Raw genomic sequence first — 19,349 nt, forward strand, 5'->3', positions numbered from 1 at the left:
ATACTTGCAGCCTCACTGCAAGTAATTTGTGACCAGGGGAAGGAGAACACTGAAGTGTTTTGGGTAGGTAAGCAAGTATTAATAAACACCTTTGAATCCTGAACCACTGTGCAATGGGTGTTTTTAAGCAATAAAGATGCCTGACAGACTACACTGTCCTCCTATCTCACCTTACAAAAATATGCCTGCTATCCTCCCACCACTGTATCTCACAGACATTAGGACAGTGATTTTTTTTTTATTTTTCTTTTTTATTTCAAGAACTTCTATTCTGAAAGTGCAAGAAAACTAATCCAACAACAACAAAAAAAAAAATGGCTACAAAGCCATAAAATACAAGCTAGAAAACTCAGAGATGTGTTTAACACTGAAAACTGGTTTTAGGTATTTTGTGTAAAACCAAGAATCAAATATATAATTTTATTTAAAATAAATCACTATGTGTTGTCAAACAACAGTAATAAGGAACCACAGAACTTGTATTAATCACAAGTGTGACAATGCTTGACATATTTCCCCTCCCCTTTCCCCAATGAAAGACAGCAAGCAACAGACCATCCTCATTATTTACATTGTCACTTTTATGTAACAACCCACAGTTACAGAATCTCCAAAATAAATCATATTTATTTACATCAACTTCCTAGCTTTCATGCTGTATCTAATTACTGTGAAAGAGATGAACAGATAATTAAGCTATTTGCAGCTAAAGCAGACTGGCATTACCAGTGTAAAAAGATAGGTAGTGGAAAGCTGGCTCTGTGGTATACATAGTAAAAAGCAATAATACTAAAAGTGGATAAGGTAAAAGCACATCAGTAATTATTAACAATATGCCTAACATTTTAGTGTCATATTATTATGAATTAATTTGACATTCATTAGGGTTGCTCTGATCATAATGAATCCGTATGCCAATTGCTTTGCTTTTAGATAAGACTCCCATGGTTCCATCATAACCCAGTAATTAAATGTTAATTAACAAAAGCTTTACAATGAGACACTGGAAAGAATAGTTAGATAACAAAACAAAGTGGTTTGACCTCCTAAAAACACTATATTAAAAAAAAAAATGGGCAGACAACTTCTCCTATTCATTTTTCACCAAGTTCCTTCAGAAATTAGATTTTGGATGGCTGTAAAGCAGGTTACATCTGTCTAAGTGCTCCAAATCCTGCCACTTCTGGGCCAAGTTCAGCTGCTCAGCCTGATGCTGAAGTTACCACAGGTCTAACTAGAAAGAAAAGAGGAGCTACCCAGAGAGGCTGCCCAGCCATGAAGTCAAGAACGGGAAACAGTCATCTTCACATCCAGGGAGCTCAGCACAGCATGGGCAACTTCTTCCCAGGCTCCCAGGTGAGACAGAGAGCAATGAGCACCTCCTCATCCCAACCCAAACCTGGGCACAGAGAGGGGGCAGGCAGCATCATGCCAGCAGCATACGTGTTTATCCTTCTCCCCCTGTGAATTACACTGCATGATTCATGTGCCACATAAACCATCAACTAAAACTACGTGGCACTCTATGTTAAAGAAGAAAAATACTCAGTAGAAAGAAATGAGAGGCAATCCAAGTGATAATTTATTGTAAGCATCCATTAACTAATGCTGGAAAGTAACAAAATAGTTTCAGAAGTACACAGGGTATCTGCAGGAATACTAAATGGCTTAATTATTTTTACTGCTTATATGAAATGAATATCAAATGAATTTGTAATAAAGAAACTGCTGCAAAAAAACTTTGTCCCACAAAGAAAAAGAAGCAGCATGACAACTGCTTTTACTGCACATCCTCCCATTCCCTGGATCCTGGAAAGTACAGAAGGAAAGGGTTAAGTGTCCCACTCTTTTCATATTGAGGCTTAAACACAAAACAAGCTTTTTTCCAGCCTGAATTTCTGCCCCAAAGCCTCTCTGGTGCAGTGCCACCAACATGTCTTCTACCCTGCTCCTCCACTTTTCACCAGACACTCTGTGTTGCTGCCACCCCCACTGAAGTTTGGGATGGTGCCAACCATTCCCAGAGAGCATCTCTGCTCCTTGCCAGTGGGAAAGGATGTGGCTGGTCAGCACATGCAAAGTCCCAGCTGGAGGTATTGTGTGGTTTCTGGGGACGTGGCAGCACTACATGAACAGGATGTACTTCACCAAGGCATGCAGCCACCATTGGAATGTGCAGATATTTCTTCTGACAAGCTCACAGGTGCCAGAACCCTTCCCAAAAGTGGGAAGTGAGTTTTTCCCGCTACAAGACCTGCATTTTCTCACCACGAGGAGCCTTGACCAGGCACACTGCTGGGGGAGATAACTGAGTGCAATTTCACCAACACCTCCCCTGCTCAGCAAGGGGCAGGGCCAATAACTGTATTTACTGCAGGATGACCCCAGCAGATGATGATGTTGGGCAAGTGAGGCTTGCCTGAAAGGGCTCCCAAAAAAAACACCAAACAAAAAAACCAAAAAACACCATAAAAAAACCCTAACCACGACCAAACAAAACTGGTTTGTGTATTCTCTCTCCCCTGTTGCCCTCTTCCTGCTGCATCCTTCCACCTTCCTCACCTTGCCACGGGAAACCACACCTCTGCAGGCAAGAGCTCTTCTCCCATGTCTCCAATGCAGGTCTGTGCAGCCCCATAGAGACAGCAGCAGCCAACAGACAGATGGACACACAGACACACTTAAAGGAACACCAGCACTGTGCTCAGCAGTAGTCTGATGCTAGAAGGGTGTGCCAGCTGCTATTCCCCTTTTCCAGGCAAAGCAAAGGAGGGGTTTAGCCATCCCAACCAGCAGCTCCCATGAAAAGCTACCAGGAGAGGTGATGGGGAGTGCTGGATCCACACCCACAGCACGCCAAAGCCAGTGGAGCTTGTGGTTCCCAATCCCTAGAAACTTTCTGGCTATCCCAGCATAGAGACAAACAGATGGAGAGTCCACACAGGGAAAGGGCAGGAACCTGCTGATAGAAGACCCCCGCAAATAATAACCCTATGAAAGTAATTTTTTGGGGTAGGTGTTTTACAAACTTCAAAAATCAAACACCCCAATGAGAAAGCAATAAAGAAAATTATCCACAGATCTAACAGCAAGTGTTACAAACAGAAAGGTATACAAAAGTACAACCTACTTTCAACCAGTACTCTTAAAGGCCTTTACAGTTTCCCCCTTCTATATAGCACATATTCTTCTTCGCAAGAAAATCTCCAAATTAGTTTAACATCATCACCAATCCAGGAGATGAAAAAATAACCAATTGCAGAGAAGTGGTCTGACTACATCGCACCTCATCATTGTGTAAGCCCTTTTTCCTTCCCTCCCCACCCTCTGTCAAAATACTTGAGCCTTCCAAACCACTGTCTTTTGCCAGCTAAGAGCTTGGCTGACTACACTCGCAGGCAGGAGGAGGAAGGCACAGGCTGCACTCCGGGCTGCGCAGTTTGCAGTAGCACAGGTAATGCAAATGCAAAACTTTGGTGTCTCACTGCTAGACAGCTTCCTGCTAGTACCAGAGCAACTGCAAGCCAAGGTCAATTCTTTTCTTTAATTCCCTTCTTTCTCACTTTTTGGGTTTTTTTTCTTTTTTTTCCCGTGGCATGGGAAGAGAGCTTAGTTGTTTCTGCATGGATGCAAAGTGAATGAGGCTTCTCATTGCGGTGCTATTTATTACAGGTTGCTGACATAATACAGCTTCCCCCAATGCAAAAGAAAAAAAAAATGCAGGCAGGAGTTCTTGAGCATTGTCTCACTCACTTCTTCAAAGGGAATATATGAAGAAGTTTTATTTATTGATATAGTGATCTTACAATGGAGATGCATCTGCTTGTTTTCAGAGGCTTCCAGATGAAAAAGACAAGTTTCCTTGTTAGTAGGAGGTTTAAAGAATCCGCACACACAATAGAAGAAGAGAAGAACATGTCAGGAAAAGAAACTGCAAGATTAACAAGACACAATGATGAAGAAAGGAAAAATTATACTGAAATCAAGGGTGGGGAGAACAGGGGGAGTATTGCAGGCTTGCTCCTGCATAAGCCAGATTCACTGTAAGGAGAGAAGCAGGGTAATAACAATTAAGCTCCACATCCATGGCTGGTGAAAATCTTGCTGCAGCAGAAGACCCATTCCCAAAAGGATGTCTGGTTTAAGAGTTGGTTCTGGCCTCTCATCATCAGCAGTTCCTCCCAATTTAATTCATAGTTTCAGATGAAAAGATTTTATAGATCTCTGTTCTGTCTTGAGATGAGCTTGCCTAGAGCTCCATGCAATAAATTGATGATGAATCAATTTTCCTGCGCTGTGCTTTGTAGTCTGCTTTTTTTTTCATACAGCTCTGAGAGCTGTGTATAAAATACCTCATTCCTTACTTGTTTTTTAAAGATAGGCTAATGTCTCTAAAGATCAGGAATATCCACAGTCTATTTTTAGACTGCTCACAGTAAGCCAAAACTGCCCTAATAAAAGCATCTTTTAATTCACCTGTAATATTTTATTACACAGCCAGATTAAGAGATAAACCAGTCAGTACTGGAGGCTGTGGAAGTTGCAGTGGTGGCTCAGGAGGTGGCAGAGTGACCCAAACACCAGTGTAAAAAGGCTTTGCAAGCTCTCTGTGTGACTGACTTTTACCCCCTCTCCCACTGTGGGGTCCAGCCTGCCAACCCACCGACCCCACAGTGCTTTGAGTCACACAGCTCCAGTACAAGACTGGGAAGAGAGAAGGTCTGGCTGCTCCTGGGTAACACGATTTAACCCTTTCATCTGCCTTTTCCCACAGCACTACCTGTGACAAAGCACAGCAGTTGCTATGGAGCAAAGAGAGCTATTAGCTCCTCTGTACTAATGTAATATAATTAGTATTATAATTTCCACAGCGCATTTTGTTATCCCTTCTTATCCCGGAATGCTTTATGGGTTTATACTTTTACTCAGAAGGCTGTCCATCTCATGAAGCTGAACTGACACCATGAACTAGAAATCCATGGCTTTGGAGAGCTCACAAGTCTTCAGGACCACGTTTCCCACAGCAGAAAAGAGAGCAGGTGGACACCAATGCCCACAGAAATTTTTCCAGCAACAACTAAATGCTCTGGAAAGTCCAGCAAGGCCAACCCCACCTTTAACATCAGAGCCAGCAGCTCCTGCTCACAAACCCCCCATCCAGCTCCCACCCTCCCCAGAGGCTGACAGGTCCTACACAGAAGAATAAAGAAAATGCAATCACCCACACTGGAATTTGAAAAGACTGCCTGTGCATCCCACAAAGTCGAAGGATTTTCAATTTATCAAAGCTGCCAGGACAGAGCTCAAAGAGCCTCCTGTGCTCTGACACCACTCCCACTCCCGGCTGCCTCTTTCAAGCACCCTCTCGGGGCAATCCTCCACCTGTGCTCTTGGCTGCAGGTCAGCTACAAACTGTGCTTTTCTGACACCATCTCCCTCACCCTCTGTGGGTGTGTAACCCTCATCAAAGCTACTGGGAAGGTGCAAGGAAGAGTTTTGCAACCTCTGTTTTATAATCACGTAAAACATAAAAGATTTTCGTTTTGCATACAGCAACCTGCAATTCTCTGTTCTTTCTCCCCACAACCTCCCACAAACACCAGCCAAAATGAATTAAATGCCATGCAGACATAAACAAAATTAAAATATAATGCTGGTAATTTTGGAGTTTTGGGCTTGAATCTTTCCACAGTTTTTACATCATTCGTGCTAATGCAGCGTGGAAAGGAAAAGCAGCTCGTTAGCTTTTGCTCTCTCTTGCAGCTCAATTGCCGAGGCTACCCAACACACTTGTGCACTTATTTGCTCTCCTTTCTACCATATCTCAAGCTGTGAAATTAATATGCGCAGAGGACATAAACCTCTAGCTCAGGAATAAAAAGTGACCTTAATAGGCTCCTGCTTAATCCTTCTCGGGCTCAGCGTACCATCGCTTTGGGAAGACAAGCCAGCACGAAACCAAGGTGCCACCTCGCCCTTCAGCGAGAGCATCCTGCCCACATGCGCACTGGGGCGCTCCTTGCGGAAAATCCCTCCTCGGGAGGGAGCGGCACAGCAGCAGGAGCAGAGGCACCAGGAGCAGCACTCTTGGACCACTAGCAGCTGGGAAGCACTGATCTGATGTGCGGATAACCGCTCCAACTTGCTGATTCTCAGGGAAAAGTTGCAGGATTTGGCTCAAAGGGCCAGCTGAGAAACCGCTTTTGCTCCTCAACCCACCTACACACCAGCAGTGGGCACTTGGCACAGCAGCACCCACACAGGTGACACTGCTGCCATTGAAGCTGCAAGGAAAAACTCCCTTCAAAGCATTTAAAATAAGAGAGATTTAATTTATAATGCCCTCTTGCACTCGCCACTGCCCCAGGTCAGGCCTGAAGGCTTTGCCTAGCCTGTGGTTTCAGCTGTTCAGAGTTTCAAAACTCTGAGGTCCCAGACAACAGCAACTGAAGGTTTCTGCCCAATTCAATTTTTCAGGCATGAGAAAGTGCCACACTGAGCCCTAAAACGTGCACAGTCAGATGATGCCATGGGTGGCAGCAAGGCTCCCTGCTCTATGAGAACAACTTGAACCACAGTATTTCCTGCATCCCAGCCTGAAAAGAAGCACAAGCACACACCCTTCTCTAAAGGCACAAACAAGTACTCCCTCCTCAGAAACAGCACCAAATTTTGATATCAAATCACCACCACCTCTCTCTGAAGTATAAAGCCTACACACATTGAGCCAGTTACACAATTACTCTGGATTTTCAGGAAAAGGAGAATTAATGTTCAAACACATGGAGTGGCAACAGAGAGACAAAAAGCCTTGCCCATGTGAGCACCCAGGGACCGTGCCAGAGGAACAAGTGCTTGCAAAGTGATGACTGTATTTCTAGAGATTCCTCAAAGCTGTTGCTTTGAACTCTTTCACTGAAGTGTTTTGACAGCACACCAGATAAAAAAGGAAAATAAGAGTAACTCTGAAGTGTATGTGAAAATACACACACAAAAATATACAAATCAAACTATCTTCTTTTGCCACTGTGAAAGCATCACATTAAATGTCATCCAAACAGTAAATTCCAGAGCAATTTGTTTGTGTGCATTTATGTTTATTCTTAAATTTAATACATGCATGGGTGTAGCACACACATTCCCCTCACAATCTTTTCGACAGTTGTCACAGATCTGGAGCACCACAAAAGCAGAGCCCAAGGGTGCTGGATTTACTCAGGAGCTTGTTCCTAACACAGGTGAATCATACCAGTCCCATAAAAGGAAGACACCAATGGAAGGGCAAGGTGTGACAAGCCAGCCATCTCCAGAAAGCCATGTTTTCTACCATGCCTAATCAGCAAAACAGGTTAATTTTGCCTGCAAAAGGACAGTTACACATCTAACTGACCATTTGTGCAAGCAATTACACGTGCGATTACCTGACCGCATAATTGCGTGGGCCTAATTTTCAAATTGGGTCTTACATTTTCTGTTGAACACAAATGCTCTATTTAATAAATAGATATTGGGTAGTTTTGAAGGCCAGTCATCCAGACCTACTGAACCTAAACCAAATATTGAAAAAAGATGATGAAATGTGTATTTACCCAAAAAAGAGCATCATGTGACCCTAGCATAATGCAGTACACGGCCACCAAACAGCCCCAAGTTTCTCTGCTGAAACTTCTAGTCCTTTAAATTGCAACTGAGAGCCAAATATCTGTACAAACATGCCAGTTATCTCCATCAGAAGCACTGGAAAGTTTCTTATTGTAATTCTTTCAGTGAAAGACATCTGGGGCTTCCTTGCTACTCAGGATGTATTCTAGGGAGGAAAATCAAAGTACAAACACATTAAAAGAAAACTATTCTTAGCAAGCTGGTAAGCAGCTCATGAGTACAGTTTCTTTAGACAAATCCTGAAGATAAAGCAAAATCCAGCTTTGAAATATGAGGTGGTGCAGGGTTTTCTGCACATGATCCAAGCGGTTGATGTCCCAGGCCTTTGCATTGCTGACCTCTAGGGAGAGGTTTTTATCTAAATTTAATCATCCTCAACTATTTTCAGCCAATTGTAAGGAGTATTTTTCTTTTATGGAATAATCCTAAATACCATCAATTTTCCTGTGCATGTCAACCCCAAGTCTCTATTTTACATGTCAAGCAAAAGCTCTGTAAGATTAGCTGTCAGAGCCTGTGAGTTTTGGCCAAATATCAATTTTCTGTGTGCATGACGCATTAAATTTAAGATGCTTGTTGCTACTGGGGGCAAAGAAATATAGCAATTACCAAGCTATTTCTGACTTACAAATCCATAAGTAATCACACTGCTGGAAACCCAAACTTGGTGGGAAAGAAATTAACTAGAGTGTTAAAAACAAAGACTACCACTGAAGTAGCCACTGCCACCTCACTCAAGAAGCACATCAGCAGGAAGACTTGATATCAGTCCCTGAGCCACAGACACTTGCAGAGATCCAGGGAAAAGCAACTCCAATTCCCTCAGAGATCCAGGGAAAAGCAACTCCAATTTCCTCAGAGACCCAGGCAAAAGCAACTCCAATTCCCTCAGGCATTTTCATTACGCATTTCATCCCCCACAACTATACCCAAACCCCAGAGGATCTGAGGTGGCTTTTGCTCCTCTCTGCCCTTCCCTGATACTTTGGAGCCTGCCACTGATAGTTTTCTTTATTACATCTCCTCCACAAGTCCTGTGTTGTGTGGCACCCAGATACACCCTCCTTAATATCACTAAACCAGGCTTGTGTGATCAAGAAATGATGTTGCTGTAGCACCTCATACTGATGACTCCCAAGGAAAGCTTTATTTTACCCACCAGAATAAGCCTCAGACTGTGCCACCAAATAAACAGGGGGTTTATTCCAGATATTCCTAGACAAACAGGCATGTTGCAGTTCATAGTAGTTCTCAGGGAATTTAATCAACTCCTGGTTTAAGGAACACGCGTAAGATGAGCTTTGGTGATCTTCTGCAAGAGTCACCTGGGACCCCAAGAAACCCTGGCACTTGGGCTCACATCAGCACTACCCAAAGGGAGGAGTAACAATCCAGGTAGCAGTGCATCCCTCCTCCTTGCTGGCATTGCTCCAGTGCTCATCCTTCACCAGTCTGCAGCAGCACTGCCTCATAAAGCACTGAAACACCATCTGTGCCCAAGGGAAACACCAGCATTAAAGCTCAGGACAAACAATGAAAACGTGACACAGGCCCCAAAAGGCAACACAAACAAATCTAAATTTGACAGGGCTACAAAGACCCAGTCACCAGTAAGCCAAAAAAGATGGACTCCCAAACACCCACGCCAGGAATGTACCAGGAGTTGATGTCATTTTGTCACATCAATGAAAAAACCAGTCAGACTAGATCCAAAACAAACCAAAAGGAAACAAGTGTCACAGCAATTCTCACACAGCCTGGAACAATTTGGACGCTTCTAACACAGGAAAAGCCCAAGGTACAGAGTGCTGGAGCAGAAGGTTTACGCCCACAAGGACAGGATCCATCTGGGCCAGAGAGGACCTACAGAAATCACACACACTCCACAGTCTTTTTTTGCAAAAAGCCACTATTTGCCATGTTTTGTCTCATTTCCATGGGCCTTCAGCAAGAGTGGGATTATTCAAATTGACAGCAACAGTCTGGCAAGATTGTTTTCCAGTATCAAAGGACACCTACCCAGTAATTGCTGTACCGTAGCATGAGGCATAGCCCACATATTTTAATGCCTTAACCACATGTCGTGGCAGCAATTGGACCAAAGCTATTAAATCTTAATGAACCCACATTTCCATTGCCAATTTCACCAGCAGTATTTGCAAGACACTACAAAACCACAATTCAATCAGCCCCTGTATAAAATAGTACAAAGGATTTTAAAAATATGGCTTATGAAAACAACCACTGGAATTTTTCCCCCATTTCTTAAGCTACATGAGTTTTGACTTTTCTCTGCATACAGAGGAGCTAAAGACTTTTTTCTTCTTTCTGTGAAGACTGAGAGTCTCACAATCCAAGATATTGGATTGAAATTGACACGAAGAAATTTGCAGCAAATAATACTCTGTGAATCTGTTTGCTATTCTTCCTTCAGTTTTTGGAAGATTAGCAATTTCTTCCTATCCCCAATCTCTGGCTACCACAAGAAGCAAAAGCTTCTTAAATAATCTTTTATTAGCAATTTTATTAAAGGTTCAAGCTGCACACCAAAACCCTTGGACAGCCAGAAACATTCAGCACAGACCTGACTTTGTTTCCTTTCTAAGAAGCTGGACCAAGGCAGGGAAAATGTGAAGCATCACTACAGTTGCTGGCTGCTCCAGAGAGAACCCCCCACCTGTGCTGCAGGCACCACATTACTCACACAGCAGCTGCTTGTTATATCGTGATATAATGAAGTTTCACAGTGGCACGTGAAGCAACACTAGAAACAAACCTAGCCCAGGATTTCAGTGTGTAATGCAGCATGAGGGCGACACAAATGCTGTACAAGTTATCACCACTATTTATAGGCTCTTATAATAATTCCACATTTTTCTAATATGATCTTCCCCATACTGAGTGCAGCCCCAGGTGACACCAGGGCTGCGCAGCTGCGTGAGCTGGCAGCAGTTTAAAACATGTTGCACAAGAGGATCCAAGCATGCATGATTTTAAGAGCAGTTCAAAACTCCAGGAGACAAAGAAATACTCGATGCTGAGAAATCCAGGGAGAAGCTCTCACAGTGCTGGCACAGAAGTCCTCCTGTGGCCAAAGGAACCGACAAAGGAAGAAAGAAAAGTGGCAATGACTTTATATTTGTTTTGAAAATTTCCATTTTCTCTGAATGGGCTATTAATTCCCGTGTTCCCATGAGCTAAGCTGGCTCTGGGAGGAACAACTCCCAGCTTCCACCACCAAAGCCCCCAGTGGAATGGGGTCCCCACACGCTGCACGGGGTCTGAGTCAGCTCCTGGAAGAAGAGAAAGAGCAGGGATGGAACCTCAATTCCCTAAACAAAATGAGCTGCACACCACTCTGTTTGCATACCGGTTTCTCTCGTTCCCAACGTGCTAATTCAGGCAGCAGCCGCTGCGGTACAGAAGGATGGCTTTCAAATCAAACAGCTACATGCATTATTTTTGCCTCCATCCTACACAATTCCATGGCTTTTTCCATACACTCCAATGCCTATGTCCTCTGAGCATTATTAATAGCTACTGAAGAATATTATCTGCCTACCAATCACTTCAGCTTCCTACTTAATGGCAAGTACATTTTTAGAGCATCAAATATACCAACAGGGACAATGGTTGCTAAATTTGAAGTCAACAACAACTGGAAAACGTTAGCTACTTCATTGGTATTTTTACATGCTTGCAGAAATATCTCTTGAAATAAATGAGCCTTTTTTATCCTTTCAAAGAGATAATAAAATAATACTGAATTCTAAATACTGTCACATATCCTCAGCAAACAGCAATTTAAATTTAGATAAATACATTTTTACTGGCAAAGATAATGAGCAAAAATAACTTCAATTCAACTTTGCATAGTGGATTGGATGACAAAAAGACCACCTTAAAATGACAGCTGGCTGGCAGGCACAGCGCAGCCGATGAACACTCGCCAGAATACGGACAATCTTGGAAAAGGGGTTAAAGCAAAATAATTCTTAGGAACAAATGCTTATGGTTGCATCTGGCTGCGACATTAACCTTAAAAGACTACTAAAATATTCCATTAGCATACTAACCACGGTACATAAACTTTTATGTTTAAAATGTTCAATATTTCAACGTAATTTCAATTAATGGAAATTGAACATTGGGATATGTATCAAGTTAAGTGTAATGGTTTTGCTTCCTGTGCGTGCACCAAAGCAGCTCCAACCTGCCCGTACCAGCTCCTGCCACGGGAGCCATGTCCACAGGAGAAGGTGCTCAGCAGCTCACAGGGCTTCAAATGAGCCAAACACCTCCACAAATCTCTTCCCTGCACATTCAGCTCTGCACACCAAGGTTATTTCAGCATATGCTGAAATGCAAAGTGTGCAAGCACATCTGCAATATTTGCTCAGGGACCGCAGCAAGAGGCAGCAACCGAGAGGCACCTGCCCCATAGGGGAGGCTTTCTTGGGAAAACAAAGGGATGAAAGCACCCTTTGGAGAGTCTCAGTGGAGCAGAAAGAGGCAAACCACAGCTAATGTCAGGCACAGGTATCAGAGCTTTACCCAAAGGTAAGACAGGCATAGGTTTCAGAGCTTTATCCAGTGCATCGTCACCAACCCAGAACACGAGAGTGTCCTGCTCTCGCAGCAATGCTGCAGCCAAGGCTGTGCCACTGTTTCACAGTTTTGGGCTTTTCCAACTTTTCCATAACCCAGTTTTGTTCACAAGGGGGTTTTGCTTTGGTTTTTCTTTCTTACAGCATGCAAGCTTTTTTATTCAACCTCCCTCTGGCATGATCCATTTCCTACATGAATCACAGTCGGGAGGGGTGAGAAAAAGAGAGAGGTCAGGTATCACAACTCTATTTAATAGACATTTATTAGGCAGTTTAGTCAAGCAGCTGCAGGCAAAGGGTCACATAATGCTTTGCAGTGCCCCAGTAGCCTCTGCACATGAATTTAAAACCCATCAGCAGCACGTCCCACAGCCCAGCTTCCTCCTCAGTTCCTCTGGGAATACAGCCTAGGAGGGAGACCATAGGGCAGCTCAGACCCTGGTACCACAACCAGCACTGCTCTGAGCTTGGTGTGGTCCCCAGTGGGATTTTGGAAGATTTCTGCAAGCTCTGTATTTCTGTAAGCTCAACAGCAGCTGGTGATGAGACACAGGAGCATGTCACCATGTGACAAGAGCCCACGTTGCACTGCTGACTTATTAGGAGATTAAGAAAGATCAAGCTATAAATGCCCATTCAGTTATTGTACATGTAGCTGCACAGACATTGGGAGAGAAAGGAGCTGAACATAGCATGAGTATAATCTTAGAAGTCACTAAAAAGGACTTTACAGGAACTTATACAATGACTGATCATTTTTTTATAGTTCAAAAAGAACTGTATCTGCTAAAAGTCTGAGGCTTACTTTGCCTTTTATTTACTTGATTTTCCTACCTCCTCCTTTGTCAGAAACTAGAGTTTACAGGCTTCAAGCATGGAAACAAAGAGAAAAGAAACCACAAGAAAAGAAAAATATTTTTTATACTCTTTGCAGTATGAATTCCTATTCCTCATATATATTTATATTCTTGGTATTCAGCACAAGCTTATGGTGTGACCAGTACGTGCTCCTGCAGTTTGAATTATTGACTTTGCTGCCCAAACATCAGCCAACATCAGACCCTCACGAATCACTGATGCACGAGCAAATATTCATCTGCCCTGGACTTTGCACACCCTTTATACAAAGTGGGAAGAAGGACAAGTTTCCCTGGCAGGCTGGGGAAAAAAAGAAAAGCAGGAGATATATATAGCAGCAGCTGTTCAAAGACTTCAGGAGGCTTGGCATGTGCCCATATGCCCAGCAGAGGTAGCGGACAGTAGAAATGAGACCATTTATCACGTGGACACACAGCTCATCACAAGGGAACTGCCACCGAGCACGGCTTAAACTGCTCCTCCAAAACAAGAAGTCGCTAAACAAACATTAACTAAAGTTGCTGAAATGATGAATCTCTCTGGCAGATTGCGTACTCCCATGGGATAATTCGGCTTTGGCTACGTGGGCACACATAAAATCCACCAGCAGCCTGCACTTGTTTGCAAAAGCAAACCCTTGAAGTCAGTGAAAATCAGAGCCTGTTGCACACCCTGAGGACTTGTCAGCACACAAGTGCTTCACGGGAAACAGCCCAGCTGCACTCACCTCATCCTGCCTTCGCTCCTGCCACAGTAAAAAGCAAATCCCAGGAACAAACCCCCTCTCCTTTCCCAGCAAAATTGCCTCAGTGCATTGAGAGCGTGTAGAGCGCACAAGGGCAGACCTGGCTTAGCTGTTTCCACGGAGCTGCCACCACTTGCCCGTGGTTTTAACAGCATAAATGCCTGGCTGCACAGCACTAAACCCCAATCTGCACAGGCAGGACACAAAGATCAGAAGCTTCCAGGGACCCATCCTATTGCCCCACACCAACACCATGTACTGGCCCACCCTTACTGTCCTAAGGAAATCGGGAGGGAGTTGTTGTCATGCAAAAACACAAAAAAGAAATGAAACCTATGGGCTACATCATCTTTTTGAGCAATCACATGTACTGCAGAAGCACCATCTGATCTGAGTCCGTGCTGCTGAGTGACCATCTATCTTCTATTTTCCTTCCTAGGTTATCACAACAATTCCTACGCTATTAGGGCCAAGCACTTTATTCCCAGTTTGAACTCATTCACCTTCAGCACCAGTCATCGGTCTGGTACTGACTTACTGTTTAGCTTAACGAGTCATCCACAGTAAGTCACCTGAGCTCCTCTGGTTGCTCATAATAAGCACTTCGGTGTTTGGGTCACTCTCCCAGTGTGCTCTTACACCTCCCCTGTCACACATGCAGGTGCACAAGAGGTGGGGACAGGACTCCAGGGATGGCTGGTTCCCGTTAGCCACCTGGAAAGCTGCTCCTCAGCCTGGGAAAGGGATACGTAGGAGAGCTGAGCAGGAGGACCAGAGCCTGGGAAATCACAGCCCCAGCTCCGGGCGGTTTGTCCTCATGCTGGGAGCTCCTGGGGGCTGCTGCCATCTAGAGATGCTCACAGAGCCAGGCTGCGGGCTGGCCGCTCTGCAAGCCCCACCACCACCGCCCAGGAAATGCTCAGCTCCCACCCCAGCAGCTGCCCGGCTCTGACCAGTGACCCACAGAAAGGCATTTCTCCAAAAAGCCTTTGGATGATGTGCACGCTCTGGATCACAGGCTGTGCCTCCAGACACAGCGCGAGTCAACGTGCTGCGGTTTGCTGAAATTTAATTGAAAAACAAAACAACAGGAAAAACCCAACCAAACTAAAACCCCCTGAAAACTGGAATAAAACATTAATTCTGTTAAGGTGTGTGGCTAATGCCCTGCTAGAAAACTGAGGGCACACACATTTCAGAAGAACCCGGCATTACAGCCAGGAGAGCAATGCAGCACTTGGGGCTCAGCCAGGAGCGCCCACAGGGTGCTGGGCCCTTTGCTGCCATGGACCAAACGTGCCTTTCTCTGCTTCCCATCCCACTTCACCATCGTGCAGGCTCAGCAGAAAGGCTTCCCCCTTCATGAGCTGCTACTGCCAAGTCTCATTTGCCTTACTCATAAGGCGTGTATTTCAGGTCCTTATTATTACTGTTTTCATGTTAATTACAAGCACAGCTCCTAGTGCCAAATTCCATACACATAAACATCAATTACCATCTCCTTTTTTTTAAAAGCTAAGTCACAACTCAGTCACTGGGGCACGCAGCAGTGCCGGTCTCGGCAGGGCAGGTGCAGGCACAGAGCCTGCGTGGTGCAACTCCGTGCTGGAGCTGCCCCAGGATCCCTGGGGATGCCCCAAGAGCAGCACCAGAACCAGGCTCCTCTGCCCTGCAGCAGCGCTGGCTCACAGTGCTCTCGGGGGACACGCAGGGACAGCAGCAGGCTGCCCTGGCTACCATGCAGAGATGTCCCCTCAGACACCTGAAGGGCTGTGTGGCACGGGAGGGACACCCAGGAGGGTGCTGAGCCCACGACAGCGCCTGCTCCCTTTTGGTGACAAAGCCCAGACAGAGCGACCCCCGTGCAGGGGCCAGGCCCTCTGTGGCAGTGACAGGCTGAAAGTCCCAGTCAATATTTATCGTGCCTTTGCAAAGGCACTCAGAGCTCAGCCTAATTTTAACCATCAAATAGACATCGTGGCGGAATGGACGGGAGAGGTGCCAAGGAGAGCTGTAGCAAAGGAGAGGAGCTGCATCTCTCTGAAGGCGTGTGGCATGTCCCATCCGACACGGCCCAGAGAGGAGTAAAGGCATGAAATTAAAGACTGCCCATACATCAGCCTGAACACGCTTCTCACTGGGAAATAAAAAAAAAAAAAAGAAAAAAGGAAATAAAAAAATTAAACTGCAAAAATATTTGAAGTATGATTATTCTCAGAACAGCTGAATACTTCAAACAGGACTAAGTTAATTTGGCTGTAATTATTTAACAACTCACCAACCCCACATATCAGAAAATGGAGTTAATTTATCAGCTATTTTCAAGCAGAACAAAGACTCGCCAGCTTCCAGGTAACAGCCCAAGCTGTTTGGCTCACGTGACCCCGCCTGAGCTGTGCACTGCAAACATTTATGCCCAAGCACGGAGACAGAAGAAATCAGAAAACCCCAACGTGTTTACATATTTACACACAGGATAATGAAATCAGAAGTTTGGCCAACAGCTTGCTTGCACGAGCAACGGCATCACCATCTCTCTCGATGCACCGAAAATGAGGGTGGCAGCCAGAGCCCCATCCTATAGCCCCCAAAAACCAAAAGAGCCAAAATTCTGGGGGGTCCTAAATGCTTGCAAATCATGGCTCCCTGTCCAGCCTGCCCTGCTATTCCAGCAAGCACCAAGTAGCAAGGCTCAATCATTTCTAGCTGCCAGTGCCCATAGCAGTGCCTAAACCCCTCCAAATAGGAAATGTCACTCCAACCCTTCTATTTTAATAAACGGATTTTCTGTTTTGCACAGTGCAGGGCACAGAGGCTTTTCAGCAGCACAGATCCAGGAGGCTTCCCCAGAGACGACAGGAAGGCAGGCGAGCAACCCTGGACCGATGCTTTTTATTTTCACTGGGGTATAAATCCAGCAATGGAGAGTCTTTGTGATCGTCCACGCCAAGAGCCCGGTCCGAGTGGTGGGAAGGATTGCTGGAGAGCACGGGAGCATCCCAGTGGGGACGGCCGCTGCCCAAAACCGGGGCAGGCTACGGGAAAAGTGCGAGACAGAAAAGTATCAAGTGAGGCGAACAGTCAGGCTGCGTGTAAACAGGGAGGCAGGCAAAAAGGTACAGAGAAGCAGCGCCTGTGAAACGAGGAGTGCCATTCTTCTTCAGCGGGGATTTACCGATTCAAACCGCAGGAAGAGAATATACAAAAAAAAAAAGCAGCAGCCCAGCATTTCACCCCTCCCGATTTCGAGGGTTAGGAAACAATCACACAGCGAAAAAGTAAACGGCGTCCCAAGATCAAAAACCGCCTTCAAAGCCCAACCAGGCAGGCAAAGCCAGGACACGCTCCTTTCGCTTCTCACCAAACGTATCCTTCCTTCTCTCTGTTACATAAAGCCCCAAAATATAAACTAAATTGTGAGAACGAGGAGCTGTTGCACCAATACCGCCCAAACAGCATAAATTTTGCATCACCGGGGAGGGAAGGGGGAAAAAAAAAAAAAAAAAAAAAAGAAAGCGAAGTTACAAAGACTGAAGAAATTTCCTTTTAATGTTTTATTCACAGCAAAGGGAGGATGCAGCGGGGGGCGATCCCCGTGCCCTCCCCGGGCGACTGAGCCAGCACGGCTCGAACTACGGCGGCAAGAAAGCGCTGCTGGGATGCCAAGAGGAAAACAAAATTCAAGCCAACGCTGCAAGTTTCCCTCCAGAAAGTTAAAAAATTCCGGCCAGACCCTGCCGGAGGAAAAAGCGCCTTTTCCAGCGTTAACTTCCACGCCGCCCGCTCTCCCCCGTGCGCGGACCCCCGGCCCGGTGCTGAGGCGGCGGGGCCGGTACGCGCGGCGCACACGAACGCACAGGTGTACGGGGCACGGACGCCGCCGCGCCAAGTTCGGGAGCGCAGCCCCGCCGGGACGGCAGCGGCACCTGCGGGGACACGTACGGAGCCCGCCCGGGGCTGCGGCGGCAAGGGCGGCCCCGGGGCCGGGCGGGGACAGCGAGCGGGGGACACGGAGCGCTGCTGCGCGGGCGATCCGCGACCGCCGGCTCCGCTCCGCTTCCCGCGGGGGGTTGTCGCCCTCTGGCCGCCGCCGCTCCGCGGGACCCGCACGAACTCCCGCACCCCGCGCCGGGCACCGGGACGCGGAGAAGTTGTCGGGAAGGCGCCGCTCCGGCCGCTCACCCACCTGCCTGCGCCGCCGCGGCGGCCCGCGGGGCCCCGGCCGCCGCCGCCAGCACGCAGCAGCTCCACCACAGCAGCCCCCCGGCCGCCGCCGGCATCGCCCCGCCCCGCCCCGCCCCGCCTGAGGGGCAGGTGCGCGCCCCGGGCCCGGCGTGAGGGGCGGCCGCGGCAGCACCGGCGGGACCCGGACCGGGACCGGGACCCGGACCCCGACCCCGAGGGAGCTCTGCCGTGAGGTGGCACGGGGAGAGACCCTGCTCCGGGCGGCACAGGGACACCTCCCGACACAGCCCCCCCAAATGCGCCGCTGAGCCCGGCCCAGCGGCGGCCGCAGCTGGAGTGTGGAGAGCATCCTGGGCAGCGTGAAGCGCGCCCGGCTCCTCTCCGCTGTGGGAGCCCGCCACACACCTGATCCGGACAAGGACGTGGCGTGTCACCCTCCTCCCTGGGTTCTGCCCCAAAACACCCGCTCCCGTGAATGCTCATAGCCCCTCATGCAGTGATGAGCATCCCGCCTGCACGCTCAGCACCAAGGAGGGTGTAGGGATTCCCAGCGCTCAGCCGAAGCTTCAGCGTGGAAGGGCTGGAAAGGAGGGAGCGAGGTTTTAAGGGCAATAGAGCAGGTTGGCAGCACCTTGGAGATCGCTCTTCAGTGTGGTAGTGGGTGGACTTGGCACTGAAGCAGCCGATGAGAGCCACGTTTTCCAGCCTGCCTGCAGCTCTGAGGGGCACAGAGCTGTAATGGCACCTCCCACCAATGCACCCCCCAGCTGATGTCCCCTGCCAGCTGGTGGCACCTCCTAGATGCTCTCAGGTGGGGACAGCTGCAGTGCCAGGGTCCTGCAAGCATCAGCCCAGCATCCCCCTCACTGCCACCCACCCCAGCACAAGGGTGAAATGCCGACAGACTTTGTCCCTAACAGATCCAGGGGACCGGCATCTCATCAAGACTTGTCGTGGAATGACAGAGACCGAAAAATCTCAACATCTCATCAGAGCGGGGAGACAGCAGCTGCCATTTATCACTCTTGATGAGTTGATTGGCAACCTCAGTAGTAACTGAGCTCTGCAAGTGCACAAGAGAACAACACCTTCAATCCTTTGCTTCATGTCCCCAAAATGTGTGCCCTAGGTTTTGAAGCCTGCTCACCCCGATCAAGCCCTTCTGGATCTCACCAACATGAAGGAACTCTCCTTATGCCTTTCCAGCTGGTCGGTGCAGTACTTCTTGGAGTGACTTCCCAGTGATGCTAACAGCTTTCTCTGGCACCCCCCAAGCAGATTAAGTGGAAGAC

At 47.0% G+C, this 19,349-nt stretch overlaps 1 protein-coding gene across 1 annotated transcript in view; it reads right to left on the bottom strand.

Annotated features, from left to right (window-relative positions):
• The window catches only part of ERBB4 (erb-b2 receptor tyrosine kinase 4), a 572,997-nt gene extending 554,906 nt beyond the window's left edge, over positions 1-18,091 (bottom strand). Inside the window, exon 1 of the mRNA XM_041487708.1 lies at positions 18,059-18,091. The gene's annotated coding sequence lies outside the window, so the exon portion shown is untranslated. The remainder of the gene's footprint in view (positions 1-18,058) is intronic.
• Positions 18,092-19,349: the final 1,258 nt, after the last annotated feature.

The sequence above is a fragment of the Pyrgilauda ruficollis genome, unplaced genomic scaffold (genome assembly GCF_017590135.1).
Source record: "Pyrgilauda ruficollis isolate IOZ18807 unplaced genomic scaffold, ASM1759013v1 scaffold83, whole genome shotgun sequence".
Lineage (NCBI taxonomy): Eukaryota > Metazoa > Chordata > Aves > Passeriformes > Passeridae > Pyrgilauda > Pyrgilauda ruficollis.